The sequence below is a fragment of the Passer domesticus genome, chromosome 10 (assembly GCF_036417665.1).
Source record: "Passer domesticus isolate bPasDom1 chromosome 10, bPasDom1.hap1, whole genome shotgun sequence".
Classification (NCBI taxonomy): domain Eukaryota; kingdom Metazoa; phylum Chordata; class Aves; order Passeriformes; family Passeridae; genus Passer; species Passer domesticus.
The window spans coordinates 34,969,977-34,991,092 of NC_087483.1; the positions used below are offsets into that span (position 1 = coordinate 34,969,977).

The 21,116-nt window shown below is 39.8% G+C and overlaps 2 long non-coding RNA genes across 7 annotated transcripts; one reads left to right on the plus strand and one right to left on the minus strand.

Moving 5' to 3' along the window:
• Nucleotides 1-1,623: 1,623 nt before the first annotated feature.
• On the plus strand, nt 1,624-10,550 carry LOC135309177 (uncharacterized). Of its 5 annotated transcripts, none has more exons than XR_010369474.1 (4): nt 2,102-2,358; nt 6,597-6,746; nt 7,528-7,688; nt 10,251-10,550. It is a non-coding gene; the product is annotated as an uncharacterized LOC135309177 (long non-coding RNA). The 5 variants fall into 5 exon arrangements; XR_010369476.1 differs by lacking the exon at nt 2,102-2,358 and adding an exon at nt 2,385-3,051 and having other exon boundaries at nt 6,614-6,746; XR_010369478.1 differs by lacking the exons at nt 2,102-2,358; nt 6,597-6,746 and adding an exon at nt 1,624-1,802.
• On the minus strand, nt 4,934-17,162 carry LOC135309178 (uncharacterized). Of its 2 annotated transcripts, none has more exons than XR_010369479.1 (4): nt 17,054-17,162; nt 6,360-6,477; nt 6,076-6,147; nt 4,934-5,960 (listed from the first exon to the last, which is right to left on the minus strand). It is a non-coding gene; the product is annotated as an uncharacterized LOC135309178 (long non-coding RNA). The 2 variants fall into 2 exon arrangements; XR_010369480.1 differs by lacking the exon at nt 17,054-17,162 and adding an exon at nt 11,345-11,584.
• Nucleotides 17,163-21,116: the final 3,954 nt, after the last annotated feature.

The following is a 21,116-nucleotide window of genomic DNA, read 5'->3' on the forward strand; positions in this document are numbered from 1 at the left end:
CCTGGGGGAAAGCACATCTGCCCAGCACCTCCCTTTCATTCATTAACCCACCAGGGGCTAACACTAATTAGATCAGGCTGCTCATTTTAAGCTGATAATTGATTTAAATAGGTTGCTCATTTAAAATAGAATAAAAACCTGCTAAACATTTGGTGCTTGGGTTTTTTTCATCTGCAACTTTCAATTGCTTGTGCAATGTAGCATAAAATGTAGAGGTCTCCCTTTGCTAAAAAGGCCATAAAATTAATTACAATGAGTATGAATTGTGTAGGGTGAGGGGGTGGAGGAAAATGAGTGCTGGAGTTAACTGCTGATGACTAACTAAGAATCACAAGCAATAGAGCTTGTTTCTTTTCAGCAGAATTTTTAAAGTAACTTGGATAGCTGAACCACTCAGTTTGACAGACTTTTATCCCAGAAGAAAAGAGTTTAACACATCCAGAGATGCTTCTCACATCTTCTAAACTGCCGTTGCTGAGTGCAAAAATTTAATCACATAGTGTTAATGGTTTCTATTTCTCAATTAATTAATTTCTTGGATTAATTAATATCTCAGCCTCTGTCCAAGCATATAAATACAAAGTCTTCATTTTACTGTTAGGACAGTATCAATCCTCAGCCAACATAAAAATATTCACTTGGTGAAGTTGCCCATCAAAAAACTTTAGTTACATGTGTCTATAATTTACAACTTGTTTCTTGCAAATCTAAATAAATCATGACCTTTTCAGCCAACTATAACTATGTTTGTTTGTACAAGGCTCAGACTTCAGCCCAGGATAATACCCAGAATCTGCTGTTTATTTACCTGCCTAAGAGTCTGTATCTGCAAGCTGGCGCGCACACACGCACAAGACAAAACATGCAACTGCAGGTACAACTAGGCTGAAACAGGAACTCCTGACAAAGCTGCAGGATTACCAGAGGACAGAAATAAAAGCGACTGTGAGATGCAGATTGTCAGCACTGCTGTTTTATTTTTAATCCTGCTTAATAAAGCCAAGTCCCTGCCACTCCATCTGCTGCTGCGGCCCTGCGTCCTGCCCGGTTCGGGGACACCGCTGGCACTGCATTTTCCCGCTTATAAATCACCTTCTTTCTCCTGTTTCCAACAAATTCACCCAGAGATCCAGACTTTGCAGTTCGGTGGGGTTCAAGGACTCTCTGCCTTGAAAAACTATTCAAGAGCACTCACTAGTGGCTGCAAGTGAAAACAGCGCCTTGGCACGGCATCACCCAGCCCGCTGCCTTCGTGCCTCTTTGAGTCCCAGCAAAGGCAGCAAGAAGACAATAAACACCCTCTCAATAATTCTCCATTCGGGCACCAGATAACTTTCTCAGTTAATGGTAAACATTATATATTATACATTATATGTAAGCAGTTTTTCAAGGCAACAAGTTATGAAATATATCGAAAACAATACCAGTTGCTCAATCACTATCAAGGAATATTGAAGATAATTCCATTGCTTAGATTTTACATGAATACTTCAATTTCTCTGTTCAGTTTTGAACAAACCCCATTTTAGCAAAGCATGCTTTTTAAAAAAGAAAGATGGCAATGTATTCCCTTGCATTTCAATTTGTCACTGAGCACATGCTTCTTGTGTTCTCCTGTTAGGTGCACTAATATCTAAGCATGCAGCACAAGAGAATACATGTGAGCAATCAATTGAATTGACAGTCAGCTGTAACAGGAGCACACAAATGGGATTAACTTAGTGGCCATACCTTGGCAGAGCACCTGGTTTGGCTGCAGTGAAACTGCCAGTGGCCGAAGGACTCTGAATGCAGACAACCAGGTAAAGCTGCGGTGACCACAGCAGGTGATTTTACAAAGTTTTGCCACCACACCTCTCTAAAGGGCAGTACCCTGTGTTGGTCAGCTATGGATGTGGGTGAGGGCTGGCATCCTGGAGCACTGGGGTTGTGACAGCCACCAGGAGCTGGTTGAGTGGTACAGCGTGGGGCTCATGCTCAGGGATGGGTATCACCACCTCACCAAGAGCCTCGGGCTCCCTCTGAGCCACAGGGCTGTGCAGGAACAGATTGCCAGCTAATAGGAAAGCTTCCTGCTTCCCAGATTAACGATGAGGTAATTTAGAATTTACATATGTGTGCAGAGGGACTGCTTTGATCCCAAGGTAGTATATCTGCGGTACAATAAGGCGGGTGATAGAGAAAAGGTGAAGCAAGAAGGCCAGATAAGAGGGAAACAAAGTGTCCCTGGTGCCAGCACCAAGGAGAGCCCTAACAAAGCACCAGGCCCAGCTCTGCGCTGAGCAGCAGCACTGCTGGAACAAAAGAGATGTGGCTGAGCTGGGGAAAAGCGAGTGCACAGCGAGGAACACTGCAAAGGTCAGTGAAGCGGTTTGCACAGCTGTGCTTCCAAGTGGGCTCCTCTCGCCCCAGGCCCTGGCCCCTGACGTTTCAGTAGCTGTAAGCCAGGCTCTGCTGCTGCCTTTTCACTGGCCTCAACACTGCCCAGTGCCACTGGGAGCTTTGTGCTGGGGGAGGATAAATGCACTGGACTGCCCTTAGCCCCGTGTTTGAGAAGCCTTGACAGGTTTGCTCCCATCACAGCCAGTTGGATGTGGCTCCTCAGGCCTGAGTCCTGCAGAGGCAGAGGGACATGCCTGGGATTGCATGGGCAGCTGGCAGCAGAGCAGGGAATCACTGCTGACCCCGGGCAAACGTTCTGAGCAATGCCCTGTCCTCCCCTAGTACAGGAGTGGGGCTGGAAACAGAGCAAACAGGCTCACACTCATCCGCTAAACCCTCAGTGATGAAACAAGAGTCCATGGCAGAGAAGCAACCAGCTGCATAGTGAAAACACACCATTATTCCTGAACCCCAGTATATAAAAAATACATCGTTTTAGTACTGGCTGTCTTGGGGGAAGGAAGCTTGAAACACCAAAAGCTCCCTGTTACATTTGGATTAAGATTTGTATCATCTGTCCCATTTGGAGTAGCAAAGACAATTGAACTGCAGAAATAGAGTCAAAAAACCCCCAAGTTCTTCTGCACCACAAATGAACTAAGCAGAAAGGTAAGTGGGAATAGCTTAAACTCTAAGGCACCAGTTCTCCCCATTCAGAAAATCCTGGCATGCTGAAATTGACAGTAGTGTCTTCTGCCACTATATGTCCCGAGATGTACTGTAAAGGCCAGGGCACTTACAGTAATAATACTAATACTACTACTAATAATAATAATGATGTGGTGTCAAACTGACTGACAGAATAGCCACTCATCCAATCTATATCTCATCTCCTATTTTTCATGCTTTTCATTTTTTTTAAAGATATCTACCCTATTTTTGCATTCTTCCTTTTCTATTTGGTACATTTCAATGTCTGGGATTTTTTAAGAATGCTTTTCCTTAATGTATCTTTTAATTTTGCTGTCATTTCTCTCCTCTTGCTACACAAACCTTCATCTTGAGATGCAATTTCTTACAGCTTTCAATTCTCCCTAAAAATAATTTTCCGTACAACTTGTTTCCATCTCCTCTGATAATTTTTCTTAGTCTTATTTCTATCTGTTTTTGTTGTTACTCAAAATATAATAATAATTAAAACACTAAGTTTCTTAGTTCCTTCAATTTCTGCTGCTAACTAGAACTGTTATTATGTCCCTTTGCCATTTCCTGAAGACTATTTCTAAACAAGACTCTGCTTCGCTTCAGAGGGGCTGGACTTTCCGTCCTTGTTTTCCTTCTACAGTGGTAGAACAGATAGGGACACACTGGCTGGGGAGCTGATAAACCTTTCTGTGCTTCCATGGGGAAACAATCCAGATTCCTGGGAAACTGAATCAGTTAGAAAACCCTGGTATCATCTCAAGTTTAGGATATCCATTAGTCGTGCTAGACAAAGGCTTCTGCCTGAGTCAGTGTTGTGGTACTGAGGTTCAGTAAAGAGTACCAGAGATGAGATTTACCACCAAATCCTCAAAATTATTTCAGGCACAGATTTTGAAGAAGGTTGCCTGGCTTGGAAGCAGTAATCTCCCTTGCACAAAGGTTCAATGCCTTCTTGAGAGGAGGTGAGAAGACGAGTGTTAGGCAGACTTTTACTAAAACTCCTTTGGATAGATTATCAAGGACTGAGGATTTTTAAACATTTCTCAGTCACAGTTCTTAGACTCAAGAGCACTTTAAGTGTGTATCTAAAAGATTTTTCCTTTCTGTGTCCTCTTTCTTCAAAAAGGAAGAGATTATGAGGAGTTCAACTTTGCTTGTTTGTTTTTTACTTTTCATCCTGGGGGATTTAAATTACCTGTATTTTGGGGGCCAGCTCAGCAGAAACACACAACAGGAGCAGTGTGCTTGCAAGCAGATTGTGCAAATGTTTCTTTTGTGATGTGTTTTCTTTTGTATCGCTGTAGTCAGCGACTGCTCTGGATCCCATCCTAGGACACAAGCCAAGAATGAGAAATAAGGCTGCGGGCGAGACAACAATTCACAACCACAGTATTGTTTGACTTGGAATACTCACCGGGGTAAAACCTGCAACAGGAATACAAGATGCTTTAAGTAGCAGATGCTGATTTTAATCTTTCTGGTAGTTAGGGAGTCCACCTTGGCCAGCCCACGGAGCCAGGAGGGACCTGGCAGAGGGATTTCTTCCTGGCTATGTCAGCGAGGAAATGACAGCACAAGCAGGGTTGTGAAGCACCCAAGGTGATCAGCAGTGCAAGTAGGAAGTATGAATATAGGCTTTGTTAGAGAAAAGAACTGTGCTATCAGAGAAAGTAAACAGCAGCAGATGAAGATGAATGGTCAAAATGGGGAAAATATAACTGCGTTTAGTCTCTAGGAGTTTCTAGCCAAAAACACAACAGCCTTTGAGCATACACATTACATGAAAAGGCAAAGATAAAACTGTTTTGCTACAATATGGAAACAAAAAAAAACACAGGCAAAGAAAAACAGACACTGGGGGGTTTTATTCTGCTTAAAGAAGGAGTAAAACATTAAAAACTGCTGCAAAATTCTGACATCAGAGTAGGATAAGAGAGCAAGAGACAGTAACCAACATCCCTGCTAGGAAGTAGTATAACAGTTTTAGAAACATGTAGACTAGATTTTAGAGTAAATTAGTGTAATACAAAACAAATGCTTAAAGAACACTCGATTTTACAATGAACTTTAAAATTATTTAGGAAGCATTATAGTATGAAAATTTAGTTTGGCTATATACCACAAATTACTGTACAGGACTATGTAAACTCTCTAATTACCAGAGTATTTTTGAGTTGTTCAGAAAATGTTGACAAAAAAATTTTGATGAAAGAGAAAACCTCTCTCAGAGCAGTTTGTGATTTCCTAATCCAGCCCACACTCCTAGTTCCTGTCTGTCTTTGAGAATGCTCTGGGTAGGATCCAAAGCCTGTGAAAGCAATGGACAGGATCCCACTGGCATTCAGCAGGTGGGACATGAATGCCAAGTCAGTGTCGGGATGCCTCTTGAAAGCCATATCTCTCACTGCAGATCCCAAACATTACATCTAGGCCTGAAATAATCCTCTGTAAAGCAAGCTACAAAGGCTTTGGGTGTTTTGTGTTCACACTTGCTAGTGAAAATGAAATGGCAAATAGTAAATTTGTAAGGATGGCAATCACAAAATGAAAATAGCCCAGGCATATTCATTGGAAAAGTTATGTATGGCACTTTCCAAGAAAGGAATGCAAATTGTCCTATTCAGGAAGGCCCAGAGCTATCAGCTCAAGCCGTGCCTGTACCCTGGCCCTGCATCAGCTGCAGTTGTGCTGTCAGAGGGAGGCTGAAGCTCTCCAAGCTGGGATCCCACAGTGCATCCACAGCCACAAGCACGGGCAGCACCATCCCTCTTTGTTCAGCACCATCCCTCCCTCCAGTCTGCCCCAGTGTGAGTGAGCTGCAGGGCTCCACACCCTCTGCTGACCCAGCATGGCTGGGCTCTCCCGTGTTCCCCCTGAAATTCAACATAAAGAAAAGCAGGATGAGCAATGGACAAGTTCTAGAGGAAAATGTTACAATTGCAAGCCTGTATTCACCACCCAGCAGAAGGGAAAGGTGCATCTCCTCACCTAACCTGTGCAGGCAATCCAGACAGGCACCTCCATGTCTACACTGTTTTCCAGAAGTAGCTGGTCTTTTGTCTCAGATGAAATTTGTGTGAAAGGACAAAATTACCACTAAGGGCAATGGAGTGCTAAAGGCAAGATAAAAAAAAAACCAAAAAAACCCAAAAAACCATAAACAAACAAGAAACCACCACCACCAACAAAAAGAAAAACCAAACAAGCCCACAAAAAAAAAAAACCCAAACCAAAATAAAACAAAAAAAAAACCCTCAAAAAACCCCAAAAACCTGTTCTGTAAAAAGGTTACAACTAATGACTTTTCTGCAAATTAAAGGCTTACAAGCAGAAGAGGTTGAGGACATGAAGGACTCCTTGACTGCTCTTTGACTGAGCATCATCCCAGGTCTACAAAACAGACATACACAAAGAAAAGTGAAATGCCAAGGAAGTGAAATAATGGAGAAAACTTAAATTAACATCACCTGCCATAAGCAGATTTTTAACCAGCCTCTTTTTTTAACCAGTCTCTTTTTTTAACCAGTGATCCAAAGCAAGAAGTTGCACAAGCTGTGGGTAAAACAAATGCCACAGGTTTTCTGGCTCCTGGTTTGTCCTGAGGTCTGATGGAACCTGGATGAGATTTTTCCAGGTTTCTGCCCTGTTTGGATTCTCAGGTGTGCCATTGTCACCCTGAAGCCATTCTCCCTGCCATTTCTTGAGGCATTTTTTCCCTATCAAGCTACATGTTTTTACTGATTTTCATGGAATATTTGGAGTATTGATCTCCTCTCAGATTTATTAAAATGGGTCAGATTCAGAAAGTGTTGCTGAAGACATGATATACATGTAAACACTGATGTGAATATTTGTCTGTGGGGTTTTTTGTTGTTGTGAGGGAATCAGCTTAAAATACTATCTGGCAGAACGAGACTTCCCTCCATCAGTCAGGGTGAACATGTTCTCCTGTTTCATTCATAGTTCCAGGAAATAATAATAATTTTAGTAGGAAAGTTAATCTGTCAGGATTATGGTATTCCAAATGAACTGCAAAGAGAACTATAAATGATAAATACACATAAACTAATTGCTGGTTTTATTTTATCAAGCCACAGAAATATAAAGTACTCAGCTCCAGGGATTCTAAATGGATTGAATTTTTTTTTTTAAAGAAATCTTTCATTTGTTTTATTCCAAGATAATGATGAGTAAGTGGTCCCAGGACAGTTTTGAAAGGAGATAATGCACCTCAAAAGAAGATTTCCTTTTTCTGGCAATATACTCTAACTCTAAAAGTGCTTGGATTAAGTAACTACACTGACTGGCTGTCAGCGCTGCAAAGCAACTTTACAAAGCCACCTTAGTTGCACTGCTTATCCACAGCTATCTTTCAGTATTCAAAACTGTCAGGTATATTTTCTTCCCATGTGAAAACACAATTTCCTCTTCAAACTTCAGGTGCAACCTACAGAGCAACCAGCCCAGCAGCTGGGGAATCCTGAGATTTGTCCCCCTTGAAGCCTTGGCAGCTCCTCATGCCTTCCAGCACTCTGTGGGGATGATATGGGGCATCCAGACCATCACAAAAATATCAGTGATCTGGCCCTTTCTGCTGGAGGGTAAGAGCATATCTTAGTGTTCATGGCAGACTGTAAGCAAGCTGAAGAGTAGTTTTTTGTGGTTTTTTTCTTTCAATTTGAGATATATAATGGAGTTAAGGGCTTGATGAGTATGAATGAGAGAGGGGCTCCCAGGGAACTCAGAGATCTTAGGAAATTACCTGAACAGACATACAGAGGAATTTTTACATTGCCAAAACCCCCCAGACAAAGTAGGATTATAACAAAGGAGGATAGAAACAGGATCAGGATGACTGAGTGCTGCTCCTGGTAGGGAGCTGTTTTTTGGGGTTTAAAGACAAAATTAAGCTCAGCTGTTGGTTAGGTGTCTAAATAAAAACAGAAAAGACAAATAAGGAGATTCGAAAGCCAAAGGCTTATTGTAAGGCCTGGAACCTAAAATTTACACACAGCGGTATGAAACCCAATCTTATAAATCCATTTTACTTATCAAATATTTTCCTAAAACTTCCTTGTGCATGCAGCACACAGATGACCATGACTGGCTGGTGTCTCTACACCTGTTAACATTTCTGTGCAATGAAAGGAACAAAAACGCCCAGCCAAAGGGAGGAGGCAATATGAGCAAGTGGATTAAACAAAGAACTGGTGATAGATATGGGTTTGCACATGTCTCTGCCTTGCTGAATGATGGCAAACCAAACTCCTGCTGCTTTAGATCCTCAGCTAAGCTGGGTAGTGAGCCTTGAGGGCTTCAGACTGGAATTTCTGGCCTGCTGTGAAACCAGACACTGCTGCAGCTACTGCAAACCAGGAGCTTCAGCACTGACCTTCAGCAAAGAGCTCTGTGCAATCACTGCACAGACAGATGTTGCAGTCTCCCCTTCACCCCAGACTGAGGATGGAGCATTTCCCACCAAACTTTGAATCCCAAAGAGGGATTTTTCCCACCTGGCAAAAAGGGTACAGGGATAGCTGCAAACCTTTGGGTGCCTCAGGTAGAGCAGTTGCAGAGCTGTGTTTCACATTGCCCCAGGAAAACCATGCAGCCTTCCAATTCTCCTGGCAGCCCAATTAAAAAGACAGGGGAAATGTTGGGGAATACACCTAGCTCTGTGTTTGCAGTCCTTCCAAAGAGAGAGTAGACCGTCGATTTGGTCCAGTAAAACCTTGTAAAATCTGGGTTAGAAATACCAAATCCTGCACAGTCAATATTGCTACTTGTGGAATCCTCACAGATATTATTTCCTTCCAGCAGTTTCACTTCAGTGTAAAGTCAGAGAAAATTCTCCATAGGGGCCAGTTTAGAGCAGAAAATCAAAAAGCAAAGCTGTGCTCTAAGGTTTGGGTGTGTTTGCACCTCTATAAAAATAGAACTGTCAGTGAGATTGCCAAAAAACGGGGGATCAAAATACTTTGCTACTTTTACAGGCATCAACAGCACTTTGTTATATAATGAAATTCAAAACCTAATTATGGTTACCTAGTATATAGTTCAAAAACATTATCTCTTTATATACACACAGCCTTACAAATAGCCTTTTGCTAGTTTGCCTCAGCCTCATTGAACGTGTTGGTGTTTATAGCTTACTTTTCAAATCACCTTCAGAAGACAGAAAACACACAAGTGCCTTAAGAAATGTTGATTTATGAACTATGCTGGTCTTTATTCTTCTTGTAAACCTGGGTGGAAAATTGATCAGTTATAAGCCTGCTATAGATCTCACAGGTTTACAAGATATATTATTGTATTTCAAGATTATCTGATATTGCAAAAGATTTTTTTCCCCTTCTTTTTTTCTTTACCATGGTCATACATTTTCCTGTCTCTTTTTTTTTTCTACTCTTGTTAGAGTTAGGGAAGCTTTCAGAAAATAAAAATAAAGAAGAAATCCTAGAGAAAGTAGCTTTGGGCCACCCCAGGTTTTCCCAATCTATCATAATGTGGGTTTTATTTCATACCCCACTGAGGTGGAATTCACAGAATGTTTCTTGAATTACCATGAGACAGTCTTATAAGACAATTGCTGTCTTTCCCCCCCCTTTTGCTTCACTCTGCTTTTGACAGCTGTTGGCATTTATTATATAACCAATGGACCCAGCATTAATTTTCAGTAGGCTACAGATCAGTTAAACTTTGAAATAATATGTACTGTACAGGACTGCTCAAATGTAGGATATTCATCTTGCAGGAAACAAAAATATTTCAAAATTTTTTAAAATCAAATTTTGGGCAGACAGATGAAATATGAGAATTTCATAAAAATTTTCAAAAAATAATGTTTTTACAATATTAGAGTAATAAGAAAATGCTGACATTTTTATGAGAACAAAAATGCCATTTTACAGGAATAACAGTTTTGATAGATCTAAATCCAGCACTGCTCCTGTAGCTCTTTTTTTTTGGATAATAACTTTGCAGTATTCCCCAAATGTCACCTGCCTTGAGAATCTCCCAAATACTGAAATTTGTTGGTAAGACACTATGATTAAACACTACTGCATATTCCAAGGTAAATTATATTCTGGGTCACTTATATTTTTATTATCTAGTCCAAAAACTTGTATAGATCCTGACTGTGTAAAAAAATTATTTTGCAGACATTGATTCTTGGCTTCTTTCACTGGAGTTTCCATTGAGAGACATCAACAAGATTTCTGGAAAAGGAAGAGTTTCTTCATTATTAACATAGATGTTAAAACATGGACTGGAAAGTGGAGTGTGGACTGAGACAGAAAGTTAGGAGAAAAGCTTCAACTAATCCTCACATTAATCACACCTAAAGATATCCCTCAGTGATCCTGACATACACCTGAAACAAGTTTTTAGATATAGATGGAATTGCTGTTCTGCATATGTCAGTCTTTTCAGTCTAAAGTGCCTTTTTTTTTTTTTTTTTTTTGCATAGACAGTGATTTTCTTCTCAAATTCATACCTCTCCTGAAGAAGTCACTGAACATGTACAGTTGGAAGAAAATATATGACAATAAATCTCCTGTGCTGAGGTTTTGTATTCCCATGTAAAATCTAGTACAGTAATTTACTACATGAGATAAGAAGGGCCAGATGGACCACAGACCCAACCCAGGTGGTTCTGACATTCTTGTTGTCACCTTTCTATCAACAATGTGATAATTATGCACTCTAAATAAAAAATATCTTTGAGGAATTCCTTAATCAAGAACTTTTCTGTTACAGCCTCCTACTGGAAACATTCTTCTCCTTGACATGAGCCAGTTTAAGTGAACAACACCATGATTTGTTAGGTGGGAGGAAGCTGTATGACAAAACACTTCAGAGATGCAATGCTTTTTGCCAAGCAGCTGAAACTGTTTTGTTGATAAATGTTCATGTCTCATACTATTAACACTGTCACACAGGTAAAGTTTGATCTCCTGACAAAACCTCTTGTAGCTGTCTCTTAATCTATTTAGTAATCAATATTAACACTCTCAAATGTCTCAAAATGTTCCTTTCAGCTTGTTTGTTTCACTTTATGCTATGTACACACACACATATTTCACTTCATACATTAATCCTGTATGTGAACACATATTTCATTCCAAGTGATAATACACATTTTCTTTAGTAACTGCAATAACCTAGGATGTAACAGAAAGATGAACACCCAGATAACCTGGCGAAGAGCACAATATTAAAGATCTGGAAAACAGGGGCAGTTGCTTACACAGACCTGCAGTTCATAGTGATCTTTGGGCTCCATCAGGACCTCAGGAAAGTCTGGCACTTTTGTTTGCTGTCTTAGGAACCTGTTTGGCTTTGTAACCTCAGCTGTGCCTGACCCCAGCAGGAATGGGCAGTGCTCAATTGTTGATGGAACAGGGCCCACCCCTCTCTGAGTGAGCCTATCACACCCCAGGTCTTTAGGCAGACAAGTAGTAAAAGGTGCAGTTCCGTGGCAAACAATAGATGGTTCGCCTATTCCAGCTGTCTCATAATATTTAAAATAAGCTGTGAGATGCACAAACCCAAATAGTAGATGGGCTCTCACACCTAATCACTCCACTCTGAACACTAGTGAAGAAGTACCTTCCAGATTAACTACAGACACGTTGACTCCTTCACGGTGAAGCAGATTCCATTTTTCTTTTAAACACAGATTTCCTTAAGACCATCAGAACTTCGAAGTTAAAAGAAAATTAGCACATGTCTTGGGTTAACTGAGACCTGGAAAGATAGAATAGTTATTTCTTGGAGTCCCAATGAGCATAACTTTGCAAAGCCGGAATTTTCACAAGCAGACACTGCATTTTAATAATTTATCTTCTCAGAGGAGCATATTGTACCTTGAAATAAAGCCTGAAAGGTTTTTTGCCCTGTGGGGAATGCAGCTACAACAAAAGAAAACTGAAAGCCATTTGGCTGCTTGTGACCAACTCAGAGTTAGAATTGGCCAAATTCCACACACGAGCAGGGACACAAACACACAGCGGCTGCAACCAGCTCCAGTGCCAAATTGCAACCATATTTATAATCCTTTCAAAACACTTGGGTCCATTTTTGTGGGAACAACAAACATATAAATAATGAAAAGCCAGTATTTCCTTTCGGAAGTGAAGTGTCATCTCCCCCACAGCCCCAGTAAAGGCAGTCATGTTGCATTTCCTGCTCCTGAGATTCATAACACCAGCTGTTAACATTTGTTGTTTCTTGTGAAGATTTTTTCAGAATAAACATGATAAAAATAAGAACACTGAAAGTTGTGATATATGTTCTATCTTCTGACTAAATCTAGGAAAATGACATAGACAAATGTTTTTCATAATTTAAAATTATACCTGTTCCTGTGAAGCTATTGTTTCAAGATCATAAAATTGGTTTACTCTTTAATATGCATTCAAACTACATTTGGTGGCTGCACAGAGTGAGATTTTGTACCTATGCTGTGGGGTTATTAGACTTGTAAGGACAACAAAGAATCTCTCTTGACACTCAGACACTATTGTAAAGGACAAATTAATTTCTGTCGATACCAACCTCTTAAAATACCAACAGCATATTCATCTATGTTCATGAATATATTCAATGTATAAAGATATTTCATGTTTATACATAACCAGGTTATGAGGATTGAGGACAGACCATTAGTTAGTGACATCAGTGAACAACATTTAAAATTTATACCACATTACACTCTCTCCTTTACAGTTGTGTGGTGCTAAAATTTCAAATTTTCTATTTGAAACTCTGTTTGAAGAAATTTCCATCATTCTAAGGTTCCAAGAGACCAGCTCGCTCCATTGTCTGCTATAACCAATTCACCCTCAGAGGATAAGTCCTACACGATCCAATAATATTCCTAACAGCACCAGCATCCCAGATTGAAAGTTGTTTTCATATCTGAAGTAGCAATTATTTATTGAAGACATTGATGTAGCAAACAAAAAAGAAGCCAATATTTTACACAGAAATGGAGGGCAAAAGGAAGGGAGAAGGGTTGTTCCCTGCAACTGGGCAAATGTGGGCTGCACGATGCCAGTTTCAATTCTGAAACATGAAGCAGAGCTGCAGTAAAACGACATTAGTAGCTTTCATATGATAATTGTTATAGAAGAGAAGGTTGTTTCTGGGTGGAGCAGTAGCCAAGTTCACTGAACCTAGCACACCATTCAATCAACCATGGAAAAAACAATGGGAGATAGAGATGGGGGAGACTTTTATTTTGACTGGGTAGCAGACACGAAGGCAGGGGGTGAGTATAGGGAGGGGAAAGTATGCAAAAGTGAGAATTCAAGATAGCTAAATATCTGAAATGTCTCTGAATGCACATATATTATTTATAAGTGTAAAATAACAATCATTCCCTCATCGACATACAGGGAGGTGAACCAAGCAAATGCAGATTTAGATGGGACGTTTAACATATGAAATAATGAAAGAGGATGGTGGCAGTCTGCCAAGTCTCCCCCTCCCCACTGCTCCTCTCCCCAGTCATTGACTTTCAAAGAGGAAAAGATTTCATACAACAAAATCTACCCTGACTTCCAAGAGATGCTAGGAAAAGGGATTTACACTTAGTAATATCTTCTAAATAGTCCCAAATAAATTCAAGTTTCAAAGAGATCCTTGCACAAAATGTCTTTTTAGCTTGCTGGGATGGACATATCAGTTGGGATTTTCCTGCCTGTGTCTCTTAGGTAGGATTTTTCACCCCTTTTATTTGCTGGTTTTTGGCATAATTTTATTCTCATTTTAAAATAAAAGTAACAAAAGGCAATTCTATTTTCATGGAAATTGCTAGCAGTATGAATTTCAGCTCATTTCCAGAAGAATAATCTTTGTGCTGGTCAATTCATCCAAGATAGTCTGCTGGCTTTCACAGAGCAAAGTAGTAATTAATGACAAATTAAATATTGTTCTATATGAAGATGACTTCAGAGGTGATGTATAAAGTTTGAGATTTCTGGAATATTTTCAGACTGCCTACAGTCCATTTGCATGCAAATATGGCCGTTTTGTGCTACCCAACACAAAATAAACCCTCCCGATGCATAAACATATTTCCTTTACTCATATAGACATTTACATTTGATTCAACATTCTTGGTGCACCTGAAGATACGTTTTTAATGCAAACCCACAGAGATATCACATGAAAGCTTTGCTGTACTGTTTGGAAAAAAAATTATTCAGGCTGCTCTGAGGAATGCAAGCCGCATTATTGAAATGCATTGCTTTACAGCATGGCTTCATTTGCAAGGAGTGTGGGGAGGGTTCACAGTGTTGGCCCTCTCAGGGTTTCTCACTGGAGGCATCAAGTCAGAGCTAGGCATTTCCAAGCACTCAGGAGGGATTTCATTTTCGTCTCACTGAAATGATGAGGTAGCATTTGTTTGACTTTATGCTAGCTGTGATACTGTGCTCCTGAAAGATTCCTGGAATTCGCACTGTGACCTGCCCCACAGACCCACAAGGTCATTCCAGGATGCCCTGGATTTTTCTCCAGCAGCATCAACCTCCCTTGAGCCTGGCTACACCAGCGGAGTTCCAGTGTTCCTGGTGGGGTGGGGGCACAAAGCTCCTCTAGGAGCTGCAAACCTTCTGCGCTGTGTCCTACACCAACAATTCAGGCATCACCTGGTGTATATCAGATTCATGCCTGATGCAGGGGCAGTAGCTTTGACTTTGTAGCCTGATGCAGACTGCATTCCACACTGGATTTACTGGAATATCTATCAGAAGAACAGGAATTACCATATTTTGGCATACATACCAGAAAGGATCATGAGACTGTAGGGTGGCAGAAAGGACATTGAGTGGAACACTCTTTGGGGGAAAGAGGCATGGCTGAAGACTTTGTACATGAACCTAAGGATGACTACTTGGTCTAAAGCAATTTTGGTTGCATCTCAGCTGCTTTGTACCTCTATAGATTTCCTACCTAGCATCCACTAGGTGTTAAACAGCCAACCCTAAGAGCCTGTTTTCTCTAGTGGCAGATGGTGAGGCATGCTGAGCTAACCTCTCCAGACTTGAGGAAATGTGCAATAAGGCAGGAAAGATTTAGTTTTCAAAATAAATTGAATGTTTGATCACAAGTTAGCATTCTGCAAAGCTGCGTGCTGTTACTATGACAAGTTCTTAAAACTAGAGCTAGCTAATAAAAGAATTTTATTGATTGTCATGCCACATCAGGTCAGAAATTCATTTAGTGTTTTATTGCATTCTAACACCAGATGTTTCAGTGGAAGGTGTGAAACTCCCATAACAGAGAATTATGCAATAACTTGCTTATGAGAGAATCTTTTTCCAAAGCCCAATGCTTAATGATGAGCATTATTGCTCTTCTTCCTATGTACTCTCTTCCTATTTCAAGGGGCTGCAGGTTTTCTTCCTACATACAACCTGTGAGCCTTGCAGGCATTATTATCTTATTCTAATGCTACCCATAGGCAATGAATTCCACAATTTAACACATGTACAAATGCTATTTCAATCAATTTCTAATCTTAAAAAAAAAGAACCTCTCTTTATATTAGCCATGAAAAAACCCCACTATCTGTCGTGCACTAATCCTTATTGAGGATTTTTTTTCTTATTCTTTCCTCACTGTTTCCCTCTCTAAATGCAAAATTCACTAGCAATAAAGATAATAAATAAAAAATGATCCATGCACATACAGCTCTTGGCCTCTTTATGCTTTTCTGTGCTAGGTAAGTAAAGATCACAAAAAATTTGAATTTATTTCTGTGAAAGTTTTATGCTCAGTTTTTGTTTAGAAGCTTTTAATCTGGCTAAGCAACACAAGTAACTCAAGATGTTTGAGTATGTAAAGAGGAATGTAAAGAATACGTGTGTGCATATGTAAATAAAAAAGTTCATAAAAAGGAAGCCAGATTACAAAATCAAAATAAAAATTCTGCTACTATTCTGAATGTCTACTAAAACAGAGTTTTCATAAACTTTCCTACAGAAGCTCTCTTCCAAGAAAGTTAATGAAACTGAACCCAAAGCAGATGGGAATACAATCAAGAAAAATTCATTTTCCAATTCCATTCAGTTAGATTTCTCTTCTCCACTCATCTACTTTCAGATTCCTCATCTGTTTTATGAGTTGCTACTACTTACTCTTCCTATAGTGAAAGATCAATAAATTCATATTTTTAAAGTATTTTCAAATCTCTGAGTGGAAGAAGCAACTATATCAAATTCATTTTGTGTTTATATATAAAAAAAAGAAACTTAGAAGTTACTTCAGTGAAGGCTTCAGAATCCAGATCAATACAGACCTGAGAGCTGCATATAGTGAATTCCAATACAGTGTTATGTTCATGTGGCTCAGCTTGGCTCTAAGCCAGTAAAGCACAGGTGTGTGCCAAGTTTTACACTCTGTGAGCAGTGCCTTGACATCCGAGACACTGCTCAGCCTTAAGTGCTTCACTGGACTGGGGCCTTGCTGTCATGTGGCAGGAAGGGAAGTGCCACAACCATCAGCATACACAGGAATCCAGTGGATCTCCCCGTAAAGTCTTTTTTTATCATCCCAACCATTTTTTCTTTTGTTGATGAGCAAAGATGTTTAATTTGCCAGCTTTAATAAGGACAGAAGTTATGCAACCATTCCTTTCAGCAGCATTGACATCCTCAAAATAAACCACTACATTTTTAAATGTAGGCCAGGGGAAACTATTTCAGAAATAAAAGCCCAAATCTCTCTCTCTCTCTAAAGTAAATGAAAGTCAAAGGTATTTGGCTCACATTAAAAAAATTCTATTCAGTTTAGGTAGGCAGAAGGAGAAACTTAGCACAGCAAAGCTTTCCAGTGCTACTGAAATGCTGCCTTTGGCTCTTCCATACAGGATATGAGCAAGCACTCAGGGTTCATCAAGGAAATGCACCTCTATCCATTTGGAATGTGGGTACAAACTAAATAAGAAGCTCACCTTACTGACAAATACTATTTATCAGTTTCAAGCCCATTTGGGTTTGCTTTCTGGTTCTCTTAACTCATAGAAATTTGGGAGTTTGTGCTCCTCTGCCTGAATGTGTCAGGTACCACCTTACAATACAGGAAATTAGAATTCCACAAGGGCAGTAGCTCACATGTCATAGAATCATTGAATATCCTGAGCTGGAAGGGACCCACAAGGATCATTGAGATCCAACTCCTTTATTACATTGCTTCCCACAGGCTACGGGTGGGGTAAGCCTGTATTAGTATTTTAGTCAGATCTAGGAACTTTAAAAGGAAGTTTTCTAATCATAGTGACTTACCACGCCTTAGTTCATAACACAGAGTAAACTCTGAGGGCACAAACAGGCTCCTTTTTACATGAGGCTTGTGTGGTAAAAGCACTGCAGAGGTCAGTTCACACCCTCCAGGCACCAATGGGCTCAAGCTGGTCTTAGTCCAAAGGCAAAATCTCAAACATTCTTACCTCTGTCAAACATTTTGTTCTTCTCCCATGGACGTCTGAGAGGAAAATGTAGACATTCAACCCAATATCATTCTGTTCTCTCCAGCTCTTGCACCTTGCAGTAGGGAAGTTCCATTTCACACATGTGGATGGGACTGATGGGCAAACCCATGTGAAGACATTTTCCTGGGCTTTGAGATACACGGCAATGAAGTGCACTAAGGTGATCCTGGCACACACATCCCCTGCTGTACTTTGCGGAGTGATGCACCCTCAGTTTGCCTCACCCTTAGTTCCACAAGAGCCTTAGAAACTCTGGAAAACAAACCAGAATTACATTTGCATAAAGCATTATGCTTTATTCAGTATTATATTCATTTCGTTTTACATTAAAGTTTAAGTGCTCCAGCACTTAAAATGTCATACTTCCATTAAGAGCTTTTTCCTACTAAGCGTTTCTTCCAATTACCTCATTAGAGTATGAATACAACTAAGCCAAAACAAAGATTTTTTTTCCCTGGCACACAACCATGAAAATATTTACTTTATACTGTGAGAGCGGGATTCTGTTCAAATAAAAAAATGAACCTGAGGGCATTTTCAGTAAAAATGTGTCTTTTATAATTATTCCCTTGTGTTAGAACAATCCTGGTCAGTCAAGAATCAGTCTGGCTGCAGATTCCTCTCTCTCTCATGTGAGGTTTAGTGGAAAAGCAAAGATGAAAGCAAGGAAGAGGTTTTATAATTCCTCTTGCAGTCATTTCTTTCTCTGACTAGAATATGATTAAAGATATCTCATGTAAACTGGGAATAGGCAACACTTCCTAGCAGCTATTTCAAATTCTGCCCTTGAGGATTATATAACAATAAAAAAATCCTCATTCTTACACAGCATTTTTCATCCACAGATTTCAAAGACATGTCTTGCCTCACTACTGGGGCACCCCACACCCATGTGGAAAAGCTTTTCTCCCTTTGCTTGCTGGCACCCTGAATGGCTGGAGGGGCATTGAGGGGGTGTTGCATGGCTGGATAGATCAGAAAAGGTGCCAGGAGAGACTTTTCACTGTCGTTTGCCAGAGCACCTGGCTCTGTGCTGGCTGGGCTGTGGTACATCCTGGGGAGGCTGCCCTGAGCAGGGAACATGCTGGAGCATCACAGAACCACAGGGCTCCTTTCATCTCAGAGATGCTCCCTGGACCACTATTCTCACTTTATTACAGCTACAGCAGTGACTGCTGCAGTCTCCAAGAATATTTTCTTCATCATATTATAGTGCAATTCGTTTTTCATCTGTCTTCTTCACTTCTAAATCAATTCTCACTCAATGTATTCTTTTCTTTGTTTCATTACCTGATGGTTTTAAGGACTCTCAGTGTTGCATAGTTAATAACTTTTCTGTAGCTTGACTTTTTCCATCAGTTCACATTTCCAAACCAATTAATTCCTTGTTGTTTTCCAATGGTTATTAAAAGGTAGAAAAATCCAGTTTAACCCAGTCTACCGTCTGAGGGATGCATCTATATGCTAATTACTTTTCCAGTTTGCTAGCAGGAAACTCTGCATGATAGAAAGGACCATTTTCTAAAATTATCAAGGGCCAGACTTTTAGAGGTAGTTAGGTGCTTAAAGATGAAGAAGTGCCGAGTGGGGTTTTTAGAAGTGCCTAGAGATTTAAATCCTATTGAAAGTGTGATTGAATTAGGGGACTGAATACTTTAAAAGCCAGGCTCTACAAGATGCAAAAAGAGGGTTTCAAAAAACCCCATAGTATTTTAAAAAATATTTAGTCATATAATGAGGAAGTTAAATATCTGAAAGAGCAAAAATATACTTTTTTCTTTAGTTAATTAAATTTTAGGTTAATCAGCAGAATTATTCAATTCATGGTTCATTCAGCCAAGTGACTTCCGCTAACCAATAAAAACACCCTTGAAAAGATCTCATTATAGCCATTTGCAGAAGATAAACTTTTTCCTGTTTTGTTTGTTTCATAAACAGTGCTTGCATTAATTCTTAGAAAGGATAATAATCTGCGAGCAAAATAAATTGGTATTGTTTTCTTCTTTCACCAGAACAACGGCATAATATATTTTCAGCTGAACTTCACCCAGTTATATATTTATAAATATACTCAATTTTCTCCAATGACTCATTTCAGTGTAAAAGGCTGCAGGGCTGAGCTCACAGCCAAGGTTCTTGCCCGTTCTCATCCCTTAATTGAAAATGTACTCTCAGCACTTGCTCTGGCAGCTTTTATCTGTCCATTCTGCAGCAGCAGCATCAGACAGCCAAAAACCAGCTTGAGACCCTTTTTTAGAAGGACGCTGATAGCACAGGGGAGGAATGGTTTGCAGATGGCCCCAATTCCAATGGACTCAGGTGAATTCAGGATTTGTACACAAATCATTGGCTCTCAGCAAATCAGAAATACAGGTTACTCCCAACACCAACCAACTAATAAATAATATGAAGGTTAGTTCTCCTAGGTGCACTGAAGAATTGTCTTCCTTCACTTTTAATGACCTTAAAAACTGGGTTATGGGTGAAGTTTGAAGGAGAGTGTCCATAAGAGTTTTCAAGTCACATATTGACAAGGTATAGATTTTAAATCTACACCTGAAAGGTGTAGATTTTAAATTAAGCTATGGATACCAAGTTACTTTCCAGATCTTGTTGGAAAATATAGTTTGGCTAATTGTAGAAATGGTGAACAAAGTGCTGGCTTACTAAAGATGAGATCATGTCTCAAAGAAATTTGGTTGTAGTCACCTGAACAGGTTCTCCTGTTCTCTACTATACGAAGAATTTTAAAAGAATATATTAACAATTTAGGATAGATATCATTGCCAAGAGAGTAAAACAAGGTTTATGACTTCAATCTCTGTTTTGATTTCACTCAAGACACAATGATCATGCATCTCTTAAGACTCTTATTTCATTGCATCAGGAGTACAGCTAAGCAAAAGCACAGGAAAAATTTTATTTCAGAAGAATGGCTCACTGCCGGTTTATCAGATTTGTCCCTTAATCCACAACTTGTACTTATTTCTTCCTTAGAAATATTGCAAAGTTGTTTAAGGACAGGATGGCTCAAGGACTGGTAATGGGATTTTTAGCCTTTCACATTCAGCTCATTTATCTGAGCATGGGTAGGTCTTTAGGTCAGTGAGTTGTTACCTGCTGACTCTTGTCCAGTGGCCTCTGAAAGAAATGAATGAGCAACTTTCACACAGTGAACAATTGTCTACCCAAAAATTATGACAAAAGGGGACAGTAACAGAAGAAATAACATAGCTACACAAGAGTAGAGCCAAAATTTCTTTATGAACAAAAAAGAGGAGTTTTTTCCCTGACACTTTGGAATTATGCTGGTAAGGAGATTTGAGTAATCCAGCACCTTCTCCTCTGCTTAGAGATATATTTTAGTGACCCTCACACTGAATCATATTTCTGTTGGATTGGCTCAGTACTTTCTGTGGGTAATAGATTTGGAAAAAATAGGAATTCCCATTCCTTCGAAAAAAGCCCCAACCTCATGAAATAAAACTTTGAAAAGTAAAGTTCAATATGGTGCCTAAGAAACACT